Source organism: Plecotus auritus (genome assembly GCF_963455305.1).
Source record: "Plecotus auritus genome assembly, chromosome: 8".
Taxonomy (NCBI): Eukaryota; Metazoa; Chordata; class Mammalia; order Chiroptera; family Vespertilionidae; genus Plecotus; species Plecotus auritus.
In genome coordinates this window covers 138,517,922-138,539,772 of record NC_137782.1, presented here as the reverse complement: position 1 = coordinate 138,539,772, position 21,851 = coordinate 138,517,922, and the positions used below count along the sequence as shown (strand labels likewise).

General features: G+C 42.1%; 1 pseudogene across 1 annotated transcript; it reads right to left on the bottom strand.

Moving 5' to 3' along the window:
• Positions 1-3,830: 3,830 nt before the first annotated feature.
• LOC308256687 (neuronal PAS domain-containing protein 2-like) lies at positions 3,831-21,304 on the bottom strand (annotated as a pseudogene). The gene is made up of 4 exons: positions 21,235-21,304; positions 11,994-12,064; positions 5,672-6,156; positions 3,831-4,992 (listed from the first exon to the last, which is right to left on the bottom strand). The product of its transcript is annotated as a neuronal PAS domain-containing protein 2-like (transcript).
• Between the last annotated feature and the right edge of the window lie 547 nt (positions 21,305-21,851).

Here is a 21,851-nt window from a genome sequence, read left to right as displayed (position 1 = left end):
TAGTTGTAGAATTTCCACTCAGCCAGCCTTCCTGTGGTTCTGGATGATGTCTGTTTTGTCTTTTAGTTGTAGTTTTGAAATTGTTGTGCGAGGCAGCAGTTTAGGTGTTTACCTATGCCGCCATCTTGATTTCTCCCTTAATAAACCCGCATGGCCTGTTGTGCATCAGCTATTCGTATTTCTTTTTTTGTGAATTTTTAAATGACATATTAAAAGAATTTATGAACTAGAGCCCATGCTATGGTTATTTGACTTTGCAATAGACATATTTGGGGTGGAAGGACCCTGAAGCTCTTGTTGAATGAGTGGGTCTGAGGAACTATGCGTGTACCAGGGAAACACAATCCATTTGCCCCTGTCCTCCCCCCAACTTCTCCCTGGTGGAACCTTTCATTAACCCATGTTGGGCTGGGATCATGTTGTGGAAGGTCTTGAGAACCAGACTATGGATTTTGAACAAGTCTGAAATAATAATAATAATAAACGACATGGGCAGAAGAGGAAAGAATAGAAAGATGGTAATTGAAGAGATGGAATCTATGCAATTTTATAGATGACTGGATCCAGGGTGCAAAAGAATTCCACATATTTCGGAAGTTTCTAAGACTTGTGCTAGGAAATTGGTGATGCCATTATGGAGGAGAACTCATCTCCCTTCTGCAGGGACCTCATGCCAACAACTGTTTTGTCATTTATCTTCAATTGTTTACTTTCATTGCTTCCCTTCCATTTAAACCTAATCAAATATCTCCGTTTAAAAAACAAAAGAGAAACAAACCTTTCCCCTTGAGAAGTGATGGGAAGCGTAGGCTACTAACATCCTCATCTTACATGTTGGCAGTCAAGAGATGCTATCTATGATTAACGGAATTAAAAATGGAGCTTACATAGGTTTCGAAGGTGGCCAATGGAGAAACCAAGACTGATGATACAACCATTTTGTGTGAAAAGAGGGGAAACAGAGAGATGCAAACTAAATTCTCATTCAGCATATCAAAAAGTTAATAATCTAGGCTGATAAATCAAGAAATGGTCATATTAAGAGTTAATTAGTGATATGGAAATTACCACAACACAGAAGCAGTTCAAAATGGTTGCCTCTGGCCTGGAAAAGAATGGTTCAGAGGAGTGTTGCTTTGTTGTTTTTGTTTTTTGTCACCACCTCACACCCAATTGTTGCTTTTTTGAACCACTTACACATATTTCTTTGATGAGGTTTTTGAAGATTTTTTCTTTTCTTTTTTTTCAATATGGTAAGGAGAGAGGCCTTAAAAAATAATCCTTCTTAAACTCATGTCTCCTTATAGCTACCACTGTTTCTCTTCTTTCTTAAAATATATTCCTTAATATAATAATAGTAGCTAACATTTATTGAATTACTATGTGCTATGCATTGAGCTAATAACTTTCATCATATCATTTAATCTTCACAATGAATTTATTGCAACTAGATATCTTTTAAAAATATATTTTTATTGATTTTAGAGAGGAAGGGAGAGGGAGAGAGAGATAGAAACATCAATGATGAGAGAGAATCATTGATTGGCTGCCTCCTGCATGCCCCCTAATGGGGATCAAGCCTGCAACCCAAGCATGTGCCCTAACTGGGAATTGAACTGTGACTTCCTGGTTCATAGGTTGATGCTCAATCACTGATCCATGCTGGCTGGGGCAGCAACTAGATATCGAGAAGGAGTTGTTTGTGTTTATCATCCACATTTGCTTACAATCCAATCTCTCCTCAGCCCATTGTAGACTGGCTTTTGCCACCCAAACTCAACTTAGACTGCTCTCAATGAGGGAACCCATAACCTCTCTATTATTGAAACTGGTTATACTTTCAGCATCTTTAACTCTACTCCTGTCTTTGCTTCTACAAGACTACACTTTTGGTTTCCCTCCTGCTTCTCTGATTTCTCAATCCCCTTTAAGGTATTTCTTTTTCTATTTACTTCCTAAATGTTGGTATGCCTCAGAGTTCTTTCTCCAGCTTGCTTTTTTTCTCACTTTATATCCCTTTGGACTATTTATATACTCCTATTGCTTAAGTTACCATTGATGAAACTCAAACCTCTGTCTCTATCCCAACTGTTCCTTCTTCTGAGCTACAAACCCATAGACCACTGTCTATCTCAGGGGTGGGCAAACTTTTTGACTCAAGGGCCACAATGGGTTCTTAAACTGGACCGGAGGGCCGGAAAAAAAGCATGGATGGAGTGTTTGTGTGAACTAATATAAATTCAAAGTAAACATCATTACATAAAAGGGTATGGTCTTTTTTTTTTATTATTTCAATAGTTTTATTCATTTCAAACATTTTAACAAGAAGAATGTAAACACTAATTATTATAATTTGAAACTTCAAAAAATGGAGGAATCATAGCACAATAACATACCTTATATTGAAGATGGCAAAGGCAAAATAAAATTGCCTAACAAAGGAAAGGTACAAAAGCCTTTCAAATTAAACTTAAATATAATAAAATAATTTAAAACTAAAACAAATAGAAAAGAACAAAATGTGTAAACAGTAAATTAAACATTTTCTTTAGTGCAACTTCCAAATTATGCCCGGGACGTAGATGTAGATGGCAATGTAGACTGGGTTGAAAGGTTTTTGGTCTTTAAAACATCAACTCCAGTGGGAACAGTGTTGTTGGTCTCCTTTTTAGCTAATGCTCTGATACTGTGCTCTCCAGGGGCGAGTCTCCCTACATCACCACGATAACGTGTCTACGCATTCCCAGGGTGATGTCGGGGGATGCGTCCGCGGGCATTACAAGGAGCCTCTGGAAGATTGAGAGGTTGTTCCTTCTACTGAATGGGCGGTTATAAATCCGCCCACTCAGAAGAAGGAGCTGCGGCCGTGTTTCCGTTGCCATGTTAACACTGCTTCTGGTGAAGGAGCGGAGGGGAGAGCAAGAGAACCCTCCGCTCTTTCGGCTCCGAGGGCCAGATAGAACAGCCGAACGGGCCGGATCCGGCCAGCGGGCCATAGTTTGCCCACGGCTGGTCTATCTGATATCCTGTTCTGGGTCTCCCACTGACACCTCAACTCACAGCAAATCCCAAGTGAAATGCATCAATATTCTATACTTGTCCTTTTTGTGTCTCCCTCTCATTTGACTCTACCACTATCCATACAGTTGCCTACTTCCAAATGTGAACATTGTCTTTAATTCCTTAGCTGCCTTCCACATCTAATAGCAGGTAATCAATCACCTGTATAGTCTCCATTCTGGATTTCTCTCCACTCCTCCTCACCTAGGGGGCCACTACTGTCATTATCCCTTATCTGGACTATGGCAGTGGCCACATAATTGGTCTCCCTGCCCTCTCCTCTTGGGACTCTTCTCAAGTCCATTCTCTATATTGCAGCCAGAGTGATTCTTTCTCACATGCATATCTGAACCTGCCTCTCCTCTGCTAAAAGTATTTAATGGTTTCCTGTACTCTCAACCTAGTTAACCTATGCTCACCTCAGTCTCAGGCTGCTGCTCTGGCACTTGTCACACAGAACTGCTTGCAGCTTCCAACTCTCTCTCCCTATTTTCAGGCATTTGCATTCACTGCTCCCTCTGCCTGGGATTATCCTTCCTACTCCATTCTCTTCCTCTCTAATTCCAACTAGTCTTTCTTGATCCAGCATAGATGTTTTCTCTTTGATGGAGGCTTTTTGACCTCAAAGGCTGAGTTAGGTGCCTCCTCTGTGCATTCCCAGAGGACCCTATTATAGCACTTGTCACACCATTGTATCTTCTCTGTCTCCCTCACTAAACTGCAAACCTTTATGGGGTAGATGGTATACTAGTTATCCCAGCAGAGAGTGTCTATCCATTGAATGAATTATGGAAGGTAGTCCTAAGGATTGGAAAGAACATGAGTGGGGACTGGGTCCCTGGCGCTGACCTCCAGGAGAGCTGCTGCTGAACATTGGGTTGCTGGGCACTGCTGAAGCTCAGGGACATAGTTGGCTGCTGCAGAAACATCTGGATGTTAGAGTTCTGGACCAGTCAGAACTGCTTCTGGGTCTTGTGGAGCTCCTCCTGCTGCCACCAGATGTTGGCCTGCAGGATCTGTGTCCACTGTTCCGACTGGTCTTTGATGGTCTGGAACATGCTGAACTGTGCTGGAAACTGTGCTGGGGGGCAGGTGGGTTCTGCAAAAGGTCTGAGGCAGGAGCTGCTGTGCAAGGTCACAGTACGATAGAACAGGTAGGGAAACTGGCATCGTGGCTGCCTGGCTGAGCCCTGGCACAAGGAGCTCTTGAAACAGTGTGGCCGATCTTGGCACAGCCATGATGCTAGCTTCTGCCATCTACTTGCTTGAAGTGGAAGTGGATTGTGACATGGCCATGTGTAAGGATTTATGGGAACGTCTTAGGATGCTGATGGCAAGTGACTTGTGTTAAGGCCTGAGGTACCCACATCAAGTGCATTAAAGTGCTGCTGAAGTTCCAGACTTGTGCACAATCCTTGCTAAAGGATTGATGACCTCAGATGGCAGATCTTGCAAAGTCAGCTCCTGCTTCCTTTCCACTCGGACAACTGCGTAACTGACCACCGAGTCTGTGCATACAATGAACTTGGGCTGGGAGTTCCACTGATGGCCTTTGGTCAGAAACTAATAACAACATGATATTCTTTTGCCAAACTGCATTAGGTGCTGGTGGCACCTGGCCAGGAGCTCCAAATGATCAATGTGTAGTAGTCATAGCCTGAGGTTCCCAAAACTTCAAAAAGCAGGTATCCTATGGTTGAAGGGGCTCTGTGATCCAGAAATAAAAATTTCCATTCCAAGCTATGCCTTGAAGTGAATTACTCTGAAGGTAACTCAACTATGCACATTTCCTTTAATAACTGTGATGTTGCTAGGGGAACAGTAGTAATGAAGCAGACCTCCTTTCCAAGTGGCACCTGGCAAGGCTTTGAAAGGGCATTGTCAAAGCTGTTACAGCAAGGGCTAGGCACATTGTCGTAGGAGAAAAATTCCCTAAAAATGTTATTTATTCACTAGAGGCCCAGTGCACGAAATTCGTGCACTTGGTGGGAGGGCGTCCCTCAGCCCGGCCTGTGCCCTCTCACAGTCTGGGAGCCCGTGGGGGATGTCCAACTGATGGCTTAGGCCCGCTTCCCCCAGGGGCCTAAGCCAGCAGTTGGACATCCTTAGCATTGCTGCAGAGGCGGGAGAGGCTCCCGCCACCGCCATTGCGCTCACCAGCTGTGAGCCCGGCTTCTGGCTGAGCGGCGCTCCCCCTGTGGGATCGAGCCGAAACCGGCTCTCTGACATCCCCTGAGGGGTCCAAGATTGCAAGAGGATGCAGGCCAGGCCGAGGGACCCCACCGGTGCATGATCGGGGCCAGGGAGAGACACAGGAGGTTGGCCAGCAAGGGAGGAATTGCAGGAAGGCTCCAGGGTGTGTCTGGCCTGTCTCGCTCTGTCCCAATTGGTCGGACCCCAGAAGCAAGCTAACCTACCAATCGGAGCGTCTGCCCCCTGGTGGTCCGTGCACGTCATAGTGACTGGTCAACCAGTCGACAGTCTGCGCCCTGGAAGTCAGTGCATGTCATAGCAATTGGTTGAGCGGCCTTAGCATATCATTAGCATATTATGCTTTGATTGGTTGAACAGCCGACCGATTGACCGGACACTTAGCATATTAGGCTTTTATTATATAGGATAAATTGGACATTCCTTTGGTTTCAAGCTACCTCTGAGAAAATGGCAATAAAACTCTAAATCACTGTTAGATTTTAAGTATCCTGGGGAGGGGGAATCCATCACAAGCACATAAGAAGAGAGCATCTTATAAACTTCTGAATGTCCTTGTTCTGGAAGGAAATTTAACAAATTCTGATCCATGACATCCTACGGTAAGTGCCCCGGGTGAGGTGTGATACCATCAGAAAAGTAGAGAATGCTGCTTCCCATCGTCATGGTGATGATGAAGCCCTTTGATACTTCCAACTACAGCCCTATGAATTCTTCATTACTGAGGAAGGAAGGTTCCCACTCCTGCTGAATATCACAGATTTCTGTTTATGCTGAGACCTCACTGTGTTTCTGCAAAAATCTGATGACTTTTTCCAGCACCATAGTTTTGTCCATTTCCCCTGTATTGTCAGGGAGCATAGAGCTAAGCTCTTTTTTCTTTTTCTATAAATTTATTTTTATTGATTCTAGAGAGAGAGAAAGGGACAGGGATAGAGAGATAGAAACATTGATCGGTTGCCTCCCGTACACCCCTATTTGGGATTGAGCCCGCAACCTGGGCATATGCCCTTCAGGAACTGAACCAGTGAGCTCTTCATTGATGGGTCAACGCTCAACCACTGAGCCACATGGCAGGGCTAGCTGAACTGGTCCTGGCTTCTGAAAAGTTAGGGAACCTGTTTTATGTACATAACAGACTTGTTTCGAAAAGCTCTCTTTGCCCTGTCCTCATCTTCACCCATTAGATTTTCGATGTAGTTTTTCCTTGGAGTGGGCCAGGGTGGTCCTGTGGGGCCAGGCACCAACTGGGCCAAGGAGAAGCACCTGCTACTGCCATCCTAGGAGCTGGAGCTGGAGGGGGTGCAGTGAGCTTCTACATGGCCACCACAGCGTGTGTCCCTGGGCTCCTGCAGGAGGCAGGCTACTTTCATGGCAAAGTCTGGATTCAGCTAGATCTAGATTTTGGTTTCTTCATCTTCTGAGTCTTTTCTTTTTCCAGCTATAAAAATGCAGGTCTCAGGTCCCTCCTCACCGAGTTGTTGGGAGGATTGAATGAGGTGCCTAGCATAGGATGTGGCACACATGAGCTTGGGGTCAGTGTGTGTTCCCTTCCCCCACTCACAGCAACCAGAGAACCTGGGTTCCCTTGGAACTTGGTTTGAGGGAACAAGAATGAACTCAGAGGTGGGTCATGCAGGAGAAGAAGCCAGCAGGGAGCAATGAGTTGGGCCTGAATTTGAAGTGAGAGTTGGAGGTACAGGTTTAGAAGTTCTCCGGTTAGGGACACTGAGCTGGGGCCTAGGAGTAGATAAGACTATCTTGGGGAAGGTCTCAGGCCGAGGGAGCAGTAAAGAGAAGGTTTGCCTTTGCAAAAAACAGAGGAGGAATGGTCTGTGGGATCCATGTTAGAGAAGAATCAGGATAAGGAGGGAGAAGCAACAGTGTTACATACTTCAGAGAGATGGAGGAGAATGTGGGTTTAGACTTAATGAGGTCATAGTTGTCCTTGGAAAGAATGTTGATGGCTGTTTTGTGAGGTTAATCATTTGTTGTAGTTCAGAGTAGAAAGACGGGTCATGTGGGTCTTGGAGTTCAAGAGCAAAACCCATCTTAACTGATAAATGGGGAAGGAAAGGCTGATAACTGTAGCAGCAAAAACTGTTCATAAATTAAACACAGGGCTCTTCTCCATTTCTAATCCCCATCCCACTAACTCCTGCCCAGTTTAAGAATATCGAGGAATAACCAAGCAGGATTGGCAGGAAACTGTGGAAGCATATACAAAACTATATACAGAGAGTTTTGCATTTAGTAACTACCATTTATTCTTTTCTGTGTTGCAGGCATTATGCTGAATGTCTTGTGCACGTTATATCACTTACTCCTTATGACAATCCTTTAAAATATTATTGTCAATTAATGTTTGAGAAAACTAATATTTAGAGAAGTTAACTGTTGATAGTGAACTGGTGATGAGCTGAGATTAAAATTGGGACCTCTGATTCAAGTTCTTGCTCTTCCCTGGTCTGCTGGCATAGGGGTGGGCAGTATGGGGGAGGGGACCTGGAGAAGTCTTTGGGAGTCAAGGGAGAAGCATAGCAAGGCTTCTGAAAGTTAGGGAACCTGTTTTATGTACATCACCCACTTCTCTGACGCTGCCCCGCCAAGTAGTAAGTGAAGTTTACTGTACACCAAAGAACCACCCAGAGCTGCATAGTCCCATAACATTTTCTGCCCTGATGGAATGTTTTTTATCTGTTGTCTAATATAGAACCCACTAGCTATCCATAGCAACTGAGCACTTGAAATGTGGCTACTGAGACCAAGGAACTGAATTTTTTATTTTAGTTTAGTTTAATTAGTTTAAAATTAAATTTAAAAATTGATATTTGATTCAGTTATTGGAAAAGTTTAAGTATATATATATTTTAGGTTTAAGTATATTTTGAACTTAGTATATGAAACTACTTTTTCAATTTAAAATTTTGTGAAATCTAAATACAGATAGCAGCCGAAACCAGTTTGGCTCAGTGGATAGAGCGTCGGCCTGCAAACTGAAGGGTCCCGGGTTCGATTCCGGTCAAGGGCATGTACCTTGGTTGCGGGCACATCCCCAGTAGGGGGTGTGCAGGAGGCAGCTGATCGATGTTTCTCTCTGATCGATGTTTCTAACTCTCTATCCCTCTCCCCTCCTCTCTGTAAAAAATCAATAAAATATATTTTAAAAATAAATAAATAAATAAATAAATACAGGTAGCATACAAATTGATATTTGCTATGCATGTAATATATACTAGATTTCAAAGACTTAAATGAAAGAAATGAATGTAAAATCGCTTATTAATAATTTTTAATTGGCTACATGTTGAAATAATATTTTTGATATTTTGGTTCAAATAAATATTAAAATTAATTTCACCTGTTTTCAGAAAAAACTTTAATGTGGCTGCTAGAAAAATGTTAATTAAATATTTAGCACACATTTTATTTCTTTTGGATATCTTTGCTCTAGAGGTAGGGTCCTGGTACTAACAGAAGTTGGTAGGGGTTGGAAGGCAGCAAAAACTGTTGCTACTCTAGGCCTCTCCACTATTCCTTCCTCCCCATCCTTCTTACTCCTCTTACCCTTGAGGTACGGAAGGTATTATCCACTTAATTATACCTCTCCAGAGTGTTTAACTTTAAAAGACAGTAGAGGTTGTGTGGATGCTTCACATAAAGAACTGACTCATTGTCACTGGATTTCAGGCCTCGGTGAGGGAGGTATTTGGCCTTTTAGAAGTCTCTATTGAACTTCCAGGGTTGTTTCTATTTATATGTTCTACCCATGTAAGTACTCATACTTGTCAAACCTGATTCCCAGTTTAAAGACTCCAAAATGTGTATATGTAGAAAATTATTAGTTTGCTCATGTATACTGCTAGTCTCCTTATTTCTAAAAATGGGCCTTGCTGAGGTGCTAAAGGACACTTGCAGTCAAAAACCTGTCTTGCTCAAGCCTCAAATTCATGCAGGCATCACTGGGTGAAAGACTAAAATGCTAAAGATTGTACATCTCCAAAGTTTGCTCTCCAAAGCCTCTATTAAAAGGATATGCAATAGAATCTCTTATTTATTTATTTATTTATTTATTTTTAATATATTTTATTGATTTTTTACAGAGAGGAAGGGAAAAGGATAGAAAGTTAGAAACATCGGTGAGAGAGAAACATCAATCAGCTGCCTCCTGCACACCCCTGACTGGGGATGTGCCTGCAACCAAGGTACATGCCCTTGACTGGAATCAAACCTGGGACCGTTCAGTCCGCAGGCTGACGCTCTATCCACTGAGCCAAACCAGTCAAAGCTCTTATTTATTTTTGATTAAAAAATAAATTATCCTTGCCCTGGCCGGTGTGGCTTAGTTGGTTGGAATGTTATTCCATACGCCAAAGGTGGCAGGTTCAATTCCTGGTCAGAGCCCATAGGGAGATAACCGATCAATGTTTCTCTTCACATTGATATTCTATCTTATCCTCCCTTCCTCTCTCTAAGATCAGTAAAATAAGTAAAGTAGCCTTGGTTTCTTTATATGTAAATTGGGGAAAGCAATAGAGAGAGAGAGTGTTTGGGTAGACTCAATAGGGCTGAGAGGACAAAATAAATTCATATATGTAAAGTGCTTAGACCAATGTCTGGAATATAATAAACCTTCAGCTCAATTGGTATTAACTATTAATATAAAATGGATAGCTTTGCTCTAGAGGTAGAGCAAATGTGTGACAGAACTTAAGTGGCATCTGATTTCTATTAGAATACTTATTGGAAGCATACTCAGCTATCTTACTCAACAGAAGGAAAAGGTTGGAATAATCAAACCCTAGGACAGTGGTCGGCAAACTGCCAACCACTGCCCTAGGAGAGTTGGGTAGAGCTAGACATCAAGAACTTGAATGCTGCATGCACTCTCTGTCTTTTGTCTCTATGCTTCTGTGTGTGTTAACTTCTTCACATGGCCAGAAACCAACAACTCCTGAGTCTACTTCTTACACTTTCCTCTACTAGAGTCTCTTCTCAGTTACAGTTTTTTTTTTTATTTAAGATATTTTTATTCACTTCAGAGTGGAAGGGAGAAAGAGATAGAAATATCAATGGTGAGAAAGAATCATTGGTTGGCTGTCTCCTGCATGCCCCACACTGTGGATTGAGCCCACAACCCGGGCATATGGCATGACCGGGCATCAAACTGTGATCTTCTGTTTCATAAATCAACACTCAACTACTGAGCCATGCCGGCTGGGCCTCAATTAGTTTAAAAAAAAAATCCAAGGGAAGGACTATGAGTGGCTTAGGTCATGTACCCATTCTTAAACCAGTCAATCTTGGCTGAAAGAGCCAGGACATATAGGAGCATGGTTGCTCTTGTTGGAACCCCATAGTTAGAGTTTGAGTAGAGAAGTTCCCAAATGTAAGTGAGGGTGTTGGGCAGGTCTTTGGCATGCTGTCATTAGCTGGGTACTGCTGGGGAAAATCATGGCCTCAGCTCAAATACTATAGGAGATCCCAAAGGTGCTACAACTTGAGGCTGTTAACTGCTCCCTTTGTAGACAATCACTAAGTTCTTGCAGGGACCTTCGAACAGCATACCTATTCATGGTTGCTACGGTCCATACTTGTGCTGCACAGATTTACACTCTGCACATGTTCAGGGAGCAGCTCCTCCATGTTCCTCCATTCTGAGGGGTGTGAGCTTTTGTTAACCATACCCTTTTCTGATTGGGATTGCTGCACTGTCCATTCAAGGTCACAATTCAACAACAGAGTGCCAGAGGCACCCATGTGAATCACCTGAGTTCCACACATAAGCCTCCCTGCACTCATTGTGTAACAGGAGCCCTGCTTCCACTTGCTGATCAGGGACAAGGACCTCTGCCAAGAAGGTCTGTTTGTTTGTTTGTCTATATTTTAATCCTTACCCAAGTATGTTCATTGATTTTAGAGAGAGAAGAGGAAGAGGGAGAGAGAGAGAAGCAACAATGTGAGAGAGAAAACATCAATTGGTTGCTTTCCACACACACCCCAACAGGGAATCAAACCCTCAACCTGGGTATGTGCCCTGAATGGGAATTGAACCCATGACACTCCAACCAACCAATCCACACCAGCCAGGATTGGTGACTATTCTTGCCTGTTGGTCCCTGGACACAGGGAGCCAAAGTTCCTAAGCAGCAGCCATAACTTATAGTTCACTGTGTCCACTGGCAAGAGTGCACTCCCTAATGAGTCCCTCCAACTCTGCAGAGCCCAGATTTGCAAGGATGGGAAACACAAAATCCTCCAGAGGGTCACTGGGAGTGACAGTAAGTGGAGCCACTACTGTGTCCACTTATTGGTTTCTAGGCACGTATTTTCTCCCTACTGGACACACCACCATATAGCAGCCTCTGATTCAGTGCATATACTGCATCCTGGAGGAGTGCCCAGTCCTTAAGAGTCTTGCCTCCAAGATAACATTTTATAAACAACAGCCAGGTTATGAGATGCTTCATGTAGGGAATCATCAATGTAAACCCAGAGTCTTTCATGTCATCTGGAATATGATATTGGAGTTCCATATGTATTATTCAACCAAATGAATAAATGAATTAGTGAATAATAAAAAATGAATGCTGGATGAATACAAGACATTTGGGACTAGGGAGTGGTATGGGATGGCTACGGATTTGGCAATATCATTCATAATCATTTTTCAGCTACAATCTATAAGGTCTGACTCTTGAATCCTTAACTCCCACCCTTACCTTTCTCATGAGTTTCAGATAAACATCTACAACAGCAAACTTGATGGTGATGTCTAATGTTCCAAAAGCACCTGCAACAGAACATGTTCAGAATGAACTTATTTCCTCACTAACCCTGTTCCTCCTCCTGCTAATGCCACCCAGATCAGAATCTTAGAAGTCATTCTAGACTTCATCCTCTCCCTCCATCAATTTGTTACTAAAATCTTGTTATTTCTGTATCTTCAATAGCTTAGGAATTTGAGTTTCCCTCCCCCTCCGGTTTCCTTCCCTCTAGCTATTCTTCCTTTCCTATCCAAATTGCTTGTCATTGACAAACTGCTTTTTCTAAAATGCAGACTTAATCACGAGCATTCTCGTGTTTTCATATTACACAGTGTTTTACATAAATGTTAAAGGCACACCTTAAAATTAAATACCCATTGCATTTTGAAGTTTTTTATTACATGTTCTTACAAGCTAATATCTTTTTAAAGAATGATACTTTGTAAAATGTTTTTTGTACTCATTCAATAGAAATTTATCTGGCCACTGGGTAAAGCTAGGGATAAAACTACTGGTGCGCAATGTGTTAAGATTGTCTAATAGCTCCCCACTGCTGTAGGATAAAACCCATACTTCTTGGTTAGCCTGGCTTATAACATCTTCCACGATCTGGTCCTATCTTGCTTACCACTCCATAAAGCTATAAGCTTGTGGTGGTGGGAATTATATTATCCTCAACTTCATCATTTTAATGCCTACAACAGTTTTGGTGATCAAATACCGTTTTCCTAAATGAATGAATGAGGAGATAAGACCTGAAATGGGCTTTGAAGATTGAGCTGGGTGGATAAAATATAGACTGAACATCTAATCTGAAACCTTCCAATAATTATTGAGCTACTAAATTGAGTTTTTTGATGAAATAGATTCCTTGTCCTTAATTTTTGTATCTCCAGGCTTCTGGTCAAGATGGTGGCATAACTAAATGCGGTACTTGAATCCTCCCACAACCACATCAAAGTTACAACTGAACTACAGAATAACCATCATTCAGAAGGGCCTGAAATCTAACTGAACAGAAGTACTACAACTAAGAATATAAAAAAGAAGCCACAATGAGATTGGCAGGAGGGGGTGGAGATGCTGGTCCCACACCCACTTGTGGTGGATAAAAATTGGGAGGGAAATCTCAGCTTCAGAGGACCCCTTCAGGAATGAGAAGTCCCCGCCCCACAACAGGCCCCCCAACCCAGGGTTCCAGTGCCAGAAAGAAAAGTCCCCATAACTTCTGGCTGCAAAAACCAGTGGGGATTGTGGCCGAGTGGGATGGAGGGCTGCTGGAGTCCCAGGCATTCCTCTTAAAGGGCCTGCACAGCCCTAGCCAGTTTTGCTCAGTGGATAGAGCATCGGCCTGCGGACTGAAGGGTCCTGGTTCGATTCTAGTCAAGGTCACATGCCCGGGTTGCAGGCTCGATCCCCAGTAGGGGTAGTGTAGAAGGCAGCCAATCAATGATTCCCTCTCACCATTGATGTTTCTATCTCTTTCTCTCCCTTCCTCTCTGAAATCAATAAAAATATTTAAAAATAAATAAATAAATAAATAAATAAATAAAGGACCTGCACAGATTTACTGCATTTTTCTGTGTATAAGACGCCCCACTTTTCCAACCCAAAATTAACAATATTTTAAACATTTTACTGGTTTTCCTCTTAAGGCCTTCTTCTTTTTTGACATCTAAAGGAGTTGCTCTTCCTGTTTTCTCCATTGTCTGATCATACACTCAGTGGGAGGAGGTCCAAATTGTCTCTCTGCAGCTCTATTTCCATGCTGATTACATTCATTTTGAATTTTGCCGAGTAAGACAATCGCTTACTGGTATTTATCTTTTTATTTTTTGACATCTTTATGGGTTCAGAAGGCTCCTGTCCCTGTTGCATCTCCACACTCTCCACCTCCACCTCCAATTACAGCATCAGCTGATATCAATAACAATAAGGCTCGTGATTGGAGGAAGCCTGTTTGACAAGGTATGGGCAGCTATGCACCCACATGGTTCCCTCCTCGGCTGACTTTCCTGTATAAGACATCCCTCAATTTTCAGTATAACGATTTTAGAAAAAAAAATAGCGTCTTATACATGGAAAAATACGGTACTCAGATTCACTTGCTCTGAGCTCCAATGCTGGGGCACCAGGGATATATGGAAAGGAACTGAATTGTCTGGCATCAGGCAAGAGCTGGATGGGCTGTTTTCTTCCAGACAAAAGTGGTGACAAAAGCCATTGTTCCTTTTCAGAGCCCTCACATCCCACTGAGCCAGTAGACAGGTGCCATATCTGAGTCTCCATCACCCTGACTAATATTGTGGGCCCCATCCTGGTGATTCCCTGAAATCCTGCCCCACCCATCTTGTAAGCCTATCCAAGCTGCTTTCAGAGGCTTTTCCATACGAATAGCCTCTCGTGGCTCATGCTTCACACTTTCCCAAAATCTCTCAAATGAGCAGCATCTGGCCTCTATGTGCCCTATATCTCTCACTAAGTGGCCCCAGGCCTGGCAGTAGCAGCAGCTGGCCTTGGTTTTTAGCTTGGCCTCTCTTGGGTACTTCCAAGCCCAACACAAGTAGTATCCATCTGCAGATCACTTTGTAGCTCATGCCAGGTGGCTTCCAGCAGGGCACAGGGGGAGGCTGACCTTGACCTATACCTCCCGGGAGGCTCCAGAGCCAATGCCCCCTGTGAACAGCTTCAGACTATGTTAAAGTACCACTCAACCTCCTCCACCAGGGACATACTCATGGAGAGGACTCAGCAGGCACTGGAGCTCCCCTGAGGTAAGTCATGCTCTGTGGGGTGGGCCCTTGCATAGCTGAACCTCCATGGTGGTCAGAGCTAGTCCTTGCAACCAATCGGACTGTGGGCAAATCCTCACACTGATGTACCAACAGCAATCAAGGCTCAACTACAACAGGAGGGTGCACACAGCTCGCACAGGTGATCTGGGAGACTACGCCTTTGGAGCTTACAGAACACCTACTACATAAGACCACTCTACCCAGCCCAGTAGATGTAGCAACTCTGCCTAACATACAGAAACAAATACAAGGTGCCTGCCAAAATTAGGAGACAAAGAAACATGTCCCAAATGAAAGAACAGAAGAAAACTAAAGAAAAAGAACAAAACAAAATGGAGACAAGCAATTTACTAGATACAGAGTTCAAAACACTGGTTATAAGGATGCTCAATTAACTTAGGAGAAGAGTAAACTCAGTGAGAACTTCAACAAAGAGATAGGAAACATAAAAATGGAACTAGAAAATATAAAAAAGTTCCAGCCAGAAATAAAGACTACATTAACTGAAATGAAGAATACATTACAGGAAATCAACCATAGAATAGATTAAGCAGAGAATTAAATCAGAGATTTGGAAGATAAGGAAGCAGAAAACACCCAATCAGAACAGCAAAAAGAATCCAAAACAATGAGAATAGTGTAAGGCGTCTCTGGAACAACTTCAAATATATCAACATTCAGGAAGTGCCTGAAGGAGAAGAGAGGGAGCAAGAAATTGAAGACCTATGTAAAAAAAATAATGATGAAGAATTTCCATAATCTGGTAAGGAAGTTGATATACAAGTCCAGGAAGCACAGAGAGTCCCAAACAAGATAAACCCAAGGAGACTGACACCAAGATGCATCATAATTAAAATGCAAAAGATTAAAGACAAAGAGAAAATCCTAAAGGCAGCAAGAGAAAAACATTAGTTACCTACAAGGGAACTACCATAAGACTTCACAACAGAAACTTTACAGGCCAGAAGGGATCAGCACAAAATACTCAAAGTGATGAAAAGCAACAACCTACAACCAAGATTCTCTACCCAGCAAGGCTATCATTTAGAATTGAAGGACAGATAAAATAGCTTCCCAAACAAGAAAGAGCTAAAGGAATTCATTATCATCAAACCAGTACTACATGGAATGTTAAAGGGTCTTTTTTAAAAAGAAAAAAAAAGATAAAAAATATAAATAATAAAATGACAATAAATACATATCTATCAACAATTGAATCTAAAAATCAAAATAAATGAACAAGCAGAACAGAAAACGACTCATAAGATACAGAGAATATTTTGTGGTTGCTAGATGGGAGGGAGGTTGGGAGGATGCTTGAAAAGAGAAAGGGGTTAATAAGTACACATTGGTAGTTACAGAATAGTCCCTAAAAGTACAGCATAGGGGATATAGTCAATAATATTGTAATAACTATGTATGGTGTCAGAAGGATGCTAGATTGATCAGGATGATCACTTAGTAGGTTATATAATGTCTAATCACTGGTTTGTACACTTGAAACTAATATAATATTATATGTCAACTGTAATTGAAAAATAAAAAATTAAAAATAAAAAAAAATTTTTGGTATCTCCATGACCAGCCAAGAGCTTGGCACATAGTAGGTATAATTAATTAATTAATGATATTATGTATTCAGCCAAAGGATCATTTCTTTTGGAAAATGTTATGCTTACTTAATTACAGAACAACTTATTTCGGAAGAGATGAAAACTTCATTAATTCTTTGTGAAGAAGCTATTCTGCTGGTCAGATACCTGAGCAAACAGACCAGGCCTTAAGACAATTTAATCAAGCACATTTCTTATTGACCAGAATGGACCTGGTGTTGGAGAGGACACCTGTCTTCCTGAGGTCAGTGGCTCCAGCATTAAATTTATTAACTGTAACCAGATCTGGCTACAGATGCTGCCAAAAACAGGGATATCCCAACGTGTTGTTACTGGATACTAATTTTGGATAAATACCTCCTGGAGGCTTTAAGTCTCTCAAAATGAAGACTGTATGCTATAATAAATCACAACTATTACTGGAGTTTCCATTTCAGTGAATAGTTAAATTCATATTTTTTGTAGTTGGGACATACAACATACATACTAGCATTTAAATACTTAAATGGGGTTCAGAAGTCAAATATTTTACAAGGTCCTAGGAACCTGTTTTCAAAGTAATGAAAAGTGACCCTGGTTGCAATACGATCACTCCCTTCGGAGAACTTGCAAATAAATTTAGTTAGTAAAAGCTTCTGCCAGCATGATTCTAGTTCAGAGAACAACAAGGATATTCCCAGTTGCCAGTTGCTCTTATCTGCTGCTTCTCCTAATGCCTAATTTGGAAAAACTCCATTTTGCTGTAGGTTCAAGACTGGGTTATCTAATACCTAGACTTTTTTCCAACTATTTGATTCTTTGAAGCTTTTGAAGAAATTCATGGTCCATGGTATAGTACCTTTCACCCTAACTAAAAAAGGGTAAGCTGGTTAAAGTATCAATGGTCAAGACTTTGTAAACTTTTTTTTTTTCTTGACAGGAAGAGTATTCGAGCTTATTAGTTAAATGAGGACATTAAAACTTAATAGCAACTTTGCTAATTTTCCATCATTAAGCTGAAACGTGGCTAAATATTTTCTACTATCATGCCAACACGAAAGTGGATTTTCTTGCTTCCAGTTTAACTAGCTAGAAACTTCTGCAAATAAAGTTTCAATCTTAAAATGAGATGGTTTTCTTTTGATCCTCAAGGGCAGAGAATGGAGAAATGAAAAGAAAGGAGGCCAATTTATTCATCCCGATCACCAAAAGGATTGGAGCTTTAGGGAAAGATTTTCTGAGATGACAGAATGTCATTTACAGTGGTCTTAAAAAATTAATAAGGCAATTTGACTTTTAATGCTTCTGCAATCTTAGTGTAGTGGCTTTTTATAGCCCTGAGCTGTGTGTTTAAATGCACATCAAAATGTCAAAGTGGGCCTCTACATAACACCTCTTTTTGCTGTCTCCAAAGGGGCTTCTTAATTATTTGCAGACTTAGAGCTTCATTTGAGAACAATTTGAAATACCCCTAACTAGTTGTGAGCAAAGCTGGTGACCTGATGCCTTCAAAGGCAGTTAGGAGCAAATGTAGCCTGGTTGGAGTTTGGTATTCTGGTAAGGGGGAGGGCAGGGTTGAATCTGGTAAACTGGGTTTGAGTCCTGGATCAAGTCTCCTAATTATGAGACTTGTGCAAGTTACTTAAACTCTCATTGGTGAAAAGGAAACAATAATATCACCTACTGAGCATAAGAGAGTGCCTGGAACAGTAGCAAGGGCTTGGTAAATCTTACCAGCAAAGAAGAAAATAAGCATCATCAGCAGCAAAACATTATACCTGCAAGATTTTGTACTAGGTCCTGAGGATACAACAATGTGTAATAAGATATGGATTCCATCATTCCCAGGCTGATTGGAGATTAGACATACTATCTAATAAAAGAGTAATATGCAAATTGACTGTCACTCCAACACACAAGATGGCTGCCCCCATGTGGACACAAGATGGCCACCACAAGATGGCCAGCAGGGGAGGGAAGTTGGGAGGGACCAGACATGCAAGGGAGGGCAGTTGGGGGCAATCAAGCCTGCAGGGAAGGGCAGTTGGGGGGGGGGGGTACCAGGCCTGCAGGAGAGGGCAGTTAGGGGCAATCAGGCTGGCAGGGGAGCAGTTAGACATCAATCAGGCTGGCAGGGGAGTGGTTAGGGGGTGATCAGGCTGGCAGGCAGAAGCAGTTAGGGGCAATCAAGAAGGCAGGCAGGCGAGCAGTTGGGAGCCAGCAGTCCTGGATTGTGAGAGGGATGTCCGAAGGCCCTTTTAGGCCTGATCCTACCTAAACGGGCAGTTGGACATCCCTCGAGGGGTCCCAGATTGGAGAGGGTGCAGACTGGGCTGAAGGACACACACACCCATGCACGAATTTCGTGCACCGGTCCTCTAGTATATAATAAGCTGGTATGGCACAACTTGGAATGGGCAAGGAGCCAGGAAAGGTTTATCAAGGAAGAAAGACAGAAGCTTGGCCTTGGAGGAAGTGCAGTATCCAGATAAGCTAACCACAGGCCAAGGGTATTCTCAGGGTTACCACAATTGCATAACTGAATCTTTTTGTCAACTTCATTGAGCATCTCAGTTACCTCAATAACTAAGGATTCATGGAGCAGGGAGGTAGGGGAACTTAAAAGGTTATTGGCTGTGTTACTACTTTTTTTAACTAAATGTTTTCAGTTTGACCATTTGAAAACAAAGATTTGTTATTAGTTTAAAAATAATTCTTTTCCTTAAGTAAATACTTTGTCAAATGTAGAACAGAAATAATCCTCTGCCACAACAAAATAAAAAATTACTTATGCACCCATCTGTGTCTACCTTTGTTTGGAGATAGCATAACAGATATGAACCTAACCCTGAGATACAATCAAAACTTAACCATATAAGCTTATATATAGTTCAATAAATCATGTTTAAAGAAAGGTGTATAATCCAATTAATCCAGGTGTAGGGAGCGGCTCTAGAGTTAAGCCTCAGATTGGCCTGTGGCAGAGCCACAAACAAGTCCCAGCTTAGAGGGCAGAGCCCTCTTAGCATAATTAAGCTTGACCTTATGGCCACTCCCTAGATCCTTCCTGGGTAGCTAATGGGCTGTGGGAGGTGCAGCAAGTGCTGCCAAAACAAGTGAAACTCATAAGAACATTGTAACTATGTTGACCAATACCTTGTTTTTCTCTGACTATAAAATAAAGCCTCAGCTTGCTGGCTGGATCCTTTTCTGTGGCCTCATCCAGGCACAGGAGATCCACTGAGCCCCAGCTATATTCTCTTTGTCTTTTCTTTAATCCTTTGCTGCCCCCTCTCAGGCTCACCGAATTCTTGGCTGTACTGGCACAGCACATCCAGGGAAAATATAATAATGAGTTTGACTGGGGTGGTGGCAATGAAGAGAGGGAGAGGTGTATAAATTCAAGATCTTTATAGAAAGCCTATTTTACTTTATTTTTTAAACTAAAGGCCTGGTGCACGAATTTGTGCACCAGTGGGGTCCCTCGACCTGGCCTGCAGGATCGGGCCAAAATTGGCTCTCCGACATCCCCCTAGGGGTCCTGTATTGCAAGAGGGCACCAGCCAGGCCGAGGGACCCCATCGGTGCACGATCGAGGCCGGGGAGTGATGCAGGAGGTTGGCCAGCTGGGGAAGGACTGCGGGAGGGCTCCAGGGCATGTCCAGTCCATCTCACTCAGTCCCGATCAGAGCGTTTGCCCCCTGGTGGTCAGTGCACATCATAGCGAGCAATTGCGCAGCCTTAACATATCATTAGCATATTACGCTTTGATTGGTTGAATGGACAACTGGACGACCTGATACTTAGCATATTAGGCTTTTATTATATAGGATTATATAGGATATATTTTTGTTGATTTCAGAGAGGGTGAGGGAGATAGGAACATCAATGATGACAGAGAATCATTGATTGACTGCCTCCTGCATGTCCCCCGACTAGGGATTAACTCCAAAACCTGGGCATGTACCCTGACCAGTAATCGAACCAGGACCTCCTGGTTCACAGGTCGATGCTCAACTACAGAGCCATACCAGCTGGGATAGACATCCTATTTTAAAGATGAAATACTGTAAGGAGAACAAGCTATTAGGTAATATTTTCCAAAAAACTCTTCTCTAGAGATCATGAAGATATCGATGCTCTATTGTAACCAGAAACTTTATCAAAAGGTTGTGTTTTTTTTAATCCCAAACATTGACATGTTAGGAGTAGGACTACTGGAATGTCTTCTTGGAATCCTACTCATTCATTTATTATTTTATTCATAATGCATTGTTTTTTACTTTGTTCCATGCAGTATGTGTTAGGTATTGCATATATGTTAGTAAACAAAACAGATATGTTTCCTTCTCCCATGGAACTGGAGGAAGACAGACAATAAGCAGGTAAGCAAATAAATCACTATATAAATACACATTCATACATTTACTCACTGAAGAACTAATATTAAGCACATATTATATGTTGGGGAATATTTTGGGTTCTGGGAATTCAATGATGAGCAAAAATAGACTGGTTTCTGTCTTATGGAGCCTACATTCTGAGAGGGAGAGGCAACTTATTCAAAGAGTTACACTAAAAATGGTAACATTGTAACTACGAAAAAGCTATGAAAGAATAGTCATGAAGAAATTTGACCCCACTAGGAGGTCAAGGAAAGTTTCCTTGAAGAAGTGAAGAATAGATGGAGAACTGAAGGATAATGAAGAGTTAGCTGGCAAAAGGAGGGAGGGGAGAGCATTTCAGAGAGAGGGAAGAGCATGTGCTTAAGGCCATAGTATGTCTTAGAGGCTAAAAGATGGTGAGTACGGCCAGAAGAGGAAGATGAACCCATAAAGGAGGCAGAAAGGGTGCAGTTGGAGGTGAAGGAGTAAGCCATGGTCATAGAAACCATGGGAAGAAAGTGTTTCAAAAAGAAAGCCACAGACAGAGTCAAATGATGCTGAGAGGTTTAGTAATATGAGAACTGAAAATGTCCCTGGATTTCACAACATGCAGGACATTGGTGAGCCCAGTGGAATTATGGGCCATAAGCCGGAATGGAATGTTTTGAGAGTGAGTGTAAGGAGAGGAAATGTAAAGGAGAAGAGTATGATTTTAGGAATTGCATTTGGTCACATGTAATGGAACCTGATGGCAGTAGTTTAAATAGGGTTATTTTTCTCACATAACAAGAATGACAGATGGTGATGGACAGTTCAGGCTGGTGTAGTGGCTTCATAATGTAATGAATGCCCTAGAATCCTTCTTTCTGCTTTGTTGTCATCCTCAGTATATGGCTATTTTATTTCATTGTGAATGCAAGACAACTATTCACTCTCAAGTCGATAGGAAGAAAGAAAGAAAGAAAGATCAAGGGAAAAGTTCTGGTGCCTATTGCAGAAAAGCAGAAATTTTCTGTAAATCCCCAGTCCACTTCAGCTTAC